Here is a 9,264-nt window from a genome sequence, read left to right as displayed (position 1 = left end):
GTCAGAACTGAAAAATGGCAGTTTTGTATTTGAGCATTTCTTACTGGAAATGTTAATTGCAAAATGTGCCAACTAAGATTTGCTATGTCGTTACCAGCACTAGTATATCTTATTTGCCCCTTTGTCTTGCTCTGCATTCATGCTCTGATCTGAATGAGTGATGTTCTTCTTGAATAACCACTCTGTCCAAATTCTATTTCCCTTACTTTCCTTGCTTTACTAGTTCTCGGGTTTCAGTCTCTATTGTTTCCCTTGTCTGGAACTCCTTCTGGAATTCCGGCTTTATAAAATGCTATAGTGAAGGGTTGCAGGATTTTTTCCCCTCCACTTGTATACTGCCAAGGGACTCTTTTTGAAGACCTTATTTTCACCATCAAGAACTAGGGAGGCAGACCCAGTGGCCTTAAGGGATTTAATTAGAGTTCACCAAGTTAGAATCTCCAAGCTCTCAAAGACCTAATTTAAATACAAGTTCACTCACTTTTTCAACTATTTCTTAGGTCCTTATTAAAATTTCAGGTTATTAAAGGGAACATCCTGCATTTTGCAAACACAGAAAATAAACCTGGGTTATGCAGAATCTCAAACATCTTCCAGATGCAAACACAAAATCCTGCCAATTGGTAGGAAAACAATAATGAATTAGCTTATAAATTATTGAAACAACCACTGTGGAATTTTTGTCAATCATGGTAAGTTACTTTATATTGGTAGCATCAGCTTTATAGGAGATAGTTAAACATTAGTAGTAGATTAGTGAGAGATAATATATAACTTAACATATGTGTGGTCAGTTGTCCTAATATCCTCTAGAAAAAAAGTTATTATTATTATGACTACTCTTACCCCTAGGTGGTGTCATTTTTGTTTTGTTAAACTGTCAGTCAGAAAACTAGTTAAAAGCTAACGATGAATCATATCAATTTATAAAACCTTTCTTGTCAATCAGTGCTCTGTTTCACATGGATATGATAGGAGAGCCCCTTATATAAGGTAAGGTCTCCCTAAACGAAGTGTCACATAAACAGGAGAAAGACACAAAAAGAAAAACAAACAGGTCACTTCCACAGCATTTAATTGTTAAAGCCCCCTTATATAGATCACTCAAACCAAACAGAAAAAAAAATTCATAGAGATCTGAGAGATAGACATAAAATGAAAGCTTTGCCACTTTAATTTGATCTGGGGAAACTATTTACAAAACACTTCACCATTGCTTTGTTGCTGTTTTATTGTTGTGGCTCTTCTGGTTTGTTTTTTTAATTTCCACCAGAAAGAATACTTCTTAGAGAAATAATTTGAAGAACTCTATTATAGCTATACTTTTCTAGTATTTCTCAGCTCACATCCCTGTAATATTATCAGATAATTGGTACATGACCATACTCAAAGTTAACTCTCACTATAATTTTAATAACTGCTTTGAAGATCTGGGTCTATACAGAGAGCTACTGGTAAGACATAGGAAGAATTTAGGTCATCTGTACACATTGGGTTTTATATTATCTACACGCTTTTAGTAGGCGTAAAATCTTAGGTACTTCTCCAGCTAGTATTTTATTCATTTCATTCTTAAGAAAAATATAGCAGTAAAGACACAAATATGAAATCTTTTATGCCAATTTACACTACAAGTCAAGTCATATTTTAAGCCTGATTATTTTTTGGCATTACTGCACAGAAAAATAGTAAAGTTATCATCTTATAAAAGCACATTAATTCTCAGTTACAACGTTACAAGAATAGTTTATTGGTATAAATTCTCATTCCCAAGATAAGATATTTTTCATAATTTAAAATTTTAAAGTTACGGTTTATAATGATAACCCAGGAAAAGGAAAATCTGTTTCTTCAGGAGATGTGTTAAATTTTTTTGCCACTTGCATTCCACCAAAAGATCATGCTTAAATTCTTCCATTAAATGTAAAATATTTTTCAGGTTTGCCTTGTTATTTAATTAAATTTAAAATCAGTTTTCAAAGACAACCACCCCATTCCCCCAACCCTCCAAAAAAACTTGTCATTTCATGACAAACATAGATTTCCTGAGAGATGGAAAACATTCACTGTGAAAATTACTATATTTATCCTTGAGACATATTTGGTAAAATTCACTAATTTGCCCAGTGCATAATTTCAGTATGTTCATAGAAAAACAAACTGTCTTACCGATGACTTTAAAACAGAATCCCTCTGCTCTTAGAATTTGATAGAAACAAGTGCTATGTAAATACTAATGATTGAGTATGATCTTCCCAGGCAGTAGAAAGAAAAATGCTCATTTTGGCAATACACGTACAGGCATGCACACACACACTTACATGAGCAATTCTTTAGGAAAGGTCTTTATAACATAGTCATAAAAATAATCCAAACAAAAATTTACAGGTAAATTTTTAAGTCAGAGATCAAGACTGAGTATTAAACAGTCCACAAGGTACTACTGCTCCTTCTCTTAATGACGTAAGTCAGACGTTCTTTGGCTCCCAAATGGTTTCTGAAGATTCTGGTTGCACTTAATTTGTTTTACTTTGATGTTACAACTTTTCTCCAATAAGGTGCTAAAAACCAAGAGAAACCTGTCTTTGGATCCCTCTGATATAAACTAATTTATGAAAAGGAAATGGACTTCCCAAATTTGAAGGTGAATGTACTTTTAGCTTAGAGTAGTAATCCCAGTCTCCTCTCCAGGAAGGGTTTATACATCTCAAATTAATGACCAATTGCTACTGTTTACTAAAAAGTAAGAGCCATTGGACATTCTATTTGCTTTAAAATACACCTACAACTAGATTTCTAAATTTTATTTTGACTACAAACATGGGTTGGTGTTAAGTATTTCTTTATATTATTGTGTAATAGGTTTGATAAACAAAATTATTATTAAAACACAAATACATTATTTATAATTTAACTATTTCTTGTACTTACAATTCCAGTATCTAAAGAGGCACAAAGAGTAGCCAAATTGAGCGATTTCATGAGCACAACAGACCATAACAAGCCATAATATGTAGTTTAACTCCTTGCATGCCAAAATGGAAGTGAGCAAACTAAGGATAGCCATAACTTAACTCAGGAATATTTTCAGGGAATACCTGACTTTGTAAATAAAATCCCATCCTACATATTTGCCTCTTTTGACTGGGGCATTTGAATTTACAATATTCTTACCATATCTATGACCAATTGGGAAAATATTTTTTTAAGGAACCAATCTACAAAGTGGGGGACATGAGATTGAATAAAATTATAAAACTGAAAGGGGGTGTTGTTGAATCAAGAAAGGACTAAAGTTTTATTATGTTTTTAAGATTCTGTCACAATGCTCTGTTAATCTAAAAGACGTAGGGAGAACACAAGAAAAGTTCAAAGTCCAGGGTTAAAATCACATAAGAGTTTCAAATAGAATGTAAGGTAAAAGTTTAAAATATTATATGCACCATCCAAGAAACTGCTAGTTATGGTAGATGAAACATTTTGAGCATTACCATAAAGGAAATAACACTTAAAATACATTTCAGAGCTATCACTTTTCTCTTTCTATCCTAATCCTTGCTCTTTTTCGTTTAATTTTGGGTCATCACAACACGCACCTACATAAATGCACTTAATTTTAGAAAAAAAAAATCAAAAAGCTTAAAAATAGCCAGAAATAGCCCCTCCACTAGTCTCCAGGCTCCTTCATTGCTTCTTCCTCAAATACATCTATTTATCATTGACCATCAGTCTGTGAGACATATGAGTGAATATGCTCATTTTTAATTTTCTGTCTTACTGTTAGGTTAACAAGTGATGATCAGTATGGCCATTTGCATGATATTGATTCTTCTTGTCCATGAGCATGGATCAGTTTTCCATTTTTTTTTGCATCCTCTCTAATCCCCATCAAGCTACCATTGACTTTCTTCACAGAATTAGAAAAAACTACTTTAAATTTCATATGGAACCAAAAAAGAGCCCGTATACCCAAGACAATCCTAAGCAAAAAGAACAAAACTGGAGGCATCACACTGCCTGACTTCAAACTATACTATAAGGCTTCAGTAACCAAAACAGCATGGTACTGGTACCAAAACAGATATACAGACCAATGGAACAGAACAGAGGCCTCAGAAATAGCCTCACACATCTACAACCATCTGATCTTTGACAAACCTGACAAAAACAAGCAATGGAGAAAGAATTCTCTATTTAATAAATGGTGTTGGGAAAACTGCCTAGCCATATGCAGAAAACTAAAATTGGACCCCTTCCTTACACCTTATACAAAAATTAACTCAAGATGGATTAAAGACTTAAACATAAGACTTAAAACCATAAAACCCTAGAACAAAACCTAGGCAACACCATTCAAGACATAGGCATGGGCAAAGACTTCATAACTAAAACACCAAAAGCAATGGCAATGAAAGCCAATATTGACAAATGGGATACAATTAAACTAAAGAGCTTCTGCACAGCGAAAGAAACTATCATCAGAGTGAACAGGAAACCTAAGAATGGGAGAAAATTTTTGCAATCTATCCATATGACAAAGGGCTAATATCCATAATCTACAAAGGACTTAAACAAATTTACAAGAAAACAAACAAACAACCCCATCAAAAAGTGGCAAAGGATATGAACAGACACTTCTCAAAAGAAGACATTTATGCAGCCAACAAACATACGAAAAAAAGTTCATCATCACTCTTCATTAGAGAAATGCAAATCAAAACCATAATGAGGTAACATCTCACACCAGTTAGAATGGCGATCATTAAAAAGTCAGGAAACAACAGATGCTGGAGAGGATGTGGAGAAATAGGAACGCTTTTACATTGTTGGAGAGCATGTAAATTAGTTCAACCATTTTGGAAGACAGTGTGGTGAGTCCTCAAGAATCTAGAGTCAGAAATACCATTTGACCCAGCAATCCCATTACTGGGAATATATCCAAAGGATTATAAATCATTCTACTATAAAGACACATGCACACATATGTTCATTGCAGCACTGTTCACAATAGCAAAGAGTTGGAACCAACCCAAATGCCCATCAATGATAGACTGGATGTAGTGTATATACATCATGGAATACTACGCAGCCATAAAACGGATGAATTCATGCCCTTTGCAGGGACATGAATGAAGATGGAAATCATCATTCTCGGCAAACTAACACGGGAACAGAAAACCAAACACCACATGTTCTCACTCATAATTGGGAGTTGAACAATAAGAACACATGGACACGGGGAGGGGAACATCTCACATGGGGGCCTGCTGGTGGGTGAGGGGATAGGGGAGAGATAGCATTAGGAGAAATACCTAGTGTAGATGACGGGTTGATGGATGCAGTAAACCACCATGGCACGTGTATACCTATGTTACAAACCTGCACGTTCTGCACATGTATCCCAGAAGCTAAAGTACAATTTTTTAAAAAGTGATGATTTAGGTCTAATCAGTTTGACTCTGTGCTTTAACCCCAGAGGAACACCTAAAAGACAAGAAACTTGAGTTAAGGGTGAAAGAACTGCTAACTCAGCAATTTTCTAGTAGTTTACTTGTGCCAGTGCTATTAGTATTGCTTCTGATGTGAACTCTCTCTATGGGACTAGTTTACTAGTACTCTTTGAAAAATAAGATTAAATAAAACCAGAAAGGGTAATCTACAAATCTTCTTCATAGGATACTCCTAAACTATGACAAGTAACAAGGCATGGAAAGTAAGCAAACTACTGAGGGTACCATAAGATGATGGGGAACACCTTTCCTGTCCCAGAATGCTTTGCATATGTTATGTAATATGTGACTCTGTTTAAGAGTGGGTGCCAGTGTTGATTCTCATGTTAAATACAAATAAAATTAGCTTGTACACAAATTACGTTTTATAGATACTATATCTTTGTCTAGCATTTCAATATACTATATTTAGATACTCTTCTGGGATTAATGAATCCCCCTCTCCAGGATGGAGTTAATAGTTATTTAATACTACCAGATCAATTTTTACAAAACCCTACTAAAGACGTATCAGCCCTCTCAAACATTTGCATCATGATTCACTATGGATTTCCCAAACAAACTCATTTTGTTCTGTCTAGCTCTCAGAGCTTTAATGTCATCTGCCTTCATTTTATCTTGGTGTCTCAGTCCCTATGACTTCTCAACACTCAAGTCTTGTTTCTTTGTCCTCCTTCTCCACCAAACAGTGGAAATTTTCTCTAAAACTATCTTCTTCATTTCCTATATTCCTGTCCCAGTTCTACATCTTAAAGTTCCCTCTAATTACTTAAGTCTATACCTCTTCTTTTGTAAAACTGCATTGCTTATCGTGCCATATAAATTATCCATTCATCTGAAAAAACACTCTTTAGCCTTCTCCAGCCCCCTTCTCAATCCATTTGCATCTTTAATATCTATCTTTCATTTGCATAACAATTCAGTGCTTGCCCTTAAGATAAAGTGAAAAATCTTTAATGTGGTTTTACTAGGTATATGGCTAAGCTGTGAGTAACAAAACTCAACATGAGTGACTTAAATTACATAGAAAATAATGTCTTCCTAATGTAAAAGTCTGGAAGTCAGCTTTGGACTGAATGGAAGCATTGCTTCCAGTATCAAACAATCCAGCATCCTTCTATGTTGCTGCTTTGTCATTCCTCAGGTTTTGCCTTTGCTCTGCCATCTAAGATGGCTGCCCACCCAACCACATTCCAAACAGTAGGACGGAGAAGAAGAGAGAGGTGGCAAAATGGCCTCGCCCTTTAGGAACACATTTCAGAATTAATGCACCTCACTTCATCATACCATATTGCCCTGAATTAAATAAAAATGCCATACTTAGCCAGTAGGGAGGCTGAAAATTTTTAACACTTATTTCAGGTGGTAATATCCCCAGCTAAAATTGGGAATTTGTTACAAAAGAAGAGTAAATAGATATTGAGTAGATCCAAGCACTGTTATATAAGGATTGCAAGGCTATCATCAAATTTATGGCTACTTCTCCAGTATTTTCATTCTTTTTACCCTCTCTCTACCCTAGCAATCATAATTTTTTTCAATTTCCCAGTCTTCTCCTTTTACCTGAATCACACTATCTTTCTGACTTCAGGTGGTTAACATTGACTCATTTTCACTCCTCATCTGAAGGTCACTTCTTCAGGGAAAACTGCATCCCATTGAGGCTCCTTATTGTAATTCCTTTGATGCATTCCTTATATTTCTATTTGTGTTTAATTATTACACTTTATTAAGCAGTCCAATCCATGAAGACAGGTCAGTGTGAAAGAAGTTCAAAGTGCCTTGGAAGTACGTAGAAATGAGAAAGGATTTTCATGGAGAAAATATGATATAGAGAAATTAATATCCATAAAGTCAGAACAGACTTCGGTTTGAAAGTTCATTTTGGAAGTTGAACTTTGATCTGTGCAGGTGAAGATTATGGAAAAAGAACTAATGCAGCTCATTTATAGGATAAGCTGGACTTCACTAGAGAGAAGAAAAAAGCAAGTTTATTTTTTTTTTCTAACTCTAAGTACTACAAATTCACTATGAGGATTCATTTATCACCATCCCTGAAATAAAAGACAGGTCCCATAGATTTTCCAGTTACCTTTAAGTAATTGAAATGCCCGACCGTTCTCCTGACCCCATAACTTTAGGTCAGCCCAATATATTTTAATAACATCAAACTACTATCCAATTTAAACTACTTCCAGGGCCTGGGAAACATAACATAGGTAAGGGAAATTAAGAAGAAAAACTTAGTCTGATATGGGTGGTAGGATTATACTGTGGTACCCTCTGAATGGCTGTTTAGTCATTGCTGTTTTCTCTCTCATTGGGTGATCTTGTGGATTCCACAGAGATGCTTCTGATGAGGCGTTCCCACTGTAGCTCCCACAATGCTGGCACTGGCTGGCCATTTGCAACGCCTCCTCTGTTGAGATAGTTGCACACTTCAGTGTGGTTCTCTTGAGTGGAATTTTTTTTAAAAAGGCTACACAAGGTTGGATACTTTGTGCAGGGCTCACATCTGTTCCTTAAGAAACACCCACTTAACTTCCTCTACACTCTGAAACTGAAGCTCACGCACATGTGATTACTTCTCTGTGTTAAGTCTTCGGGAAGAGGCACCTGCAGCCAGATTCTCTTGTCTTTTTAGGTATGAATGAGGATGAGTCATGAGATCCTTCAAATTCCAGTGAAATTTTGTTGAACTTCCTGAGTCATTCTTTTGAAGTTTCTTTCACTTGATCTGAGGTGAGAAGAAAATACCTGTCTTTACCTCCTTACCTCCATACCTAAAAAGAAAATCAAATTTGGCTGAAGGTGCCTCTTCCTGAAGACTTAACACAGAGAAGTAATTGCATCTGCATGAGCTTCAGTTTCAGAGTTTGGAGGAAGTGAAGTGGGTGTTTCTTGGGAAGCAGGTCTGGACCTCACAAAGGTATCCAACCTTGTATTAGCCTTATAAAAATCCACTTGAGAGGACAGCATAGAAATTCTGTGCTCCATAAAATGAATGGGGAATCCAGAGCACACTTAAAAAATATCTTCAAAGAAGTCTCTCCCCACCTTAGTATTCAACATTCTTCTGTTACAACTTACACGTGAGAGAGGAGGCAGTTCTAGGGCTAGCTTACTGTCTCTTAGCATGTGCTGCAAGGATAACAAAACATCTTACTTTAGGATAAGAGAATATCTAATTCTTTTCGCAATTATGGCCTTTGTGGCCTGAAATAAAACTAAAAGAGAGGTACTCATTAACACTATATTTTAAGGGGGAAAAAGCAAGGTTAACGTATTTTTCAGAATTAGGGAATCTCCGGTTCACTCCTGTTGGTAGGTAACTTAATAACCCATACATACAAACAAAGAGACAAACAATAAACTGAGTGATTCAGCTAAAAAGGGAGGTTTGGGACTTGAAGATCATTTTTAAGAGTTGAAACTTGGTCCCAGAAGCCAAAGATGACCACCATAGCATTTCACTGTGAGATCATTTTTTAAAACACACTATATCATCCATCACACTTTTGTAATCACTTCAAATCTTGAGAATGATAAAATTTGCTGCGGGGACATTTCTATTAGTGACTCTATTATAATGTGATAGAATCGGATGGTCCCACTGGATTTACATAACTCTGCATCTGATTCAAAATTAGAGAATTCCAGAGTAAAGAAATCATAATTTTGTACAACTTCTAAATACAATAAAAAATATATTTTGTGAAGTTCCCATGCCACACAAAAATAAGAATGCAGTCAA

Source organism: Rhinopithecus bieti, unplaced genomic scaffold (assembly GCF_001698545.2).
Source record: "Rhinopithecus bieti isolate Rb0 unplaced genomic scaffold, ASM169854v2 scaffold_10401, whole genome shotgun sequence".
Taxonomy (NCBI): Eukaryota; Metazoa; Chordata; class Mammalia; order Primates; family Cercopithecidae; genus Rhinopithecus; species Rhinopithecus bieti.
The sequence above is the reverse complement of the archived record's forward strand: the minus strand, read 5'-3'. Positions refer to the sequence as shown.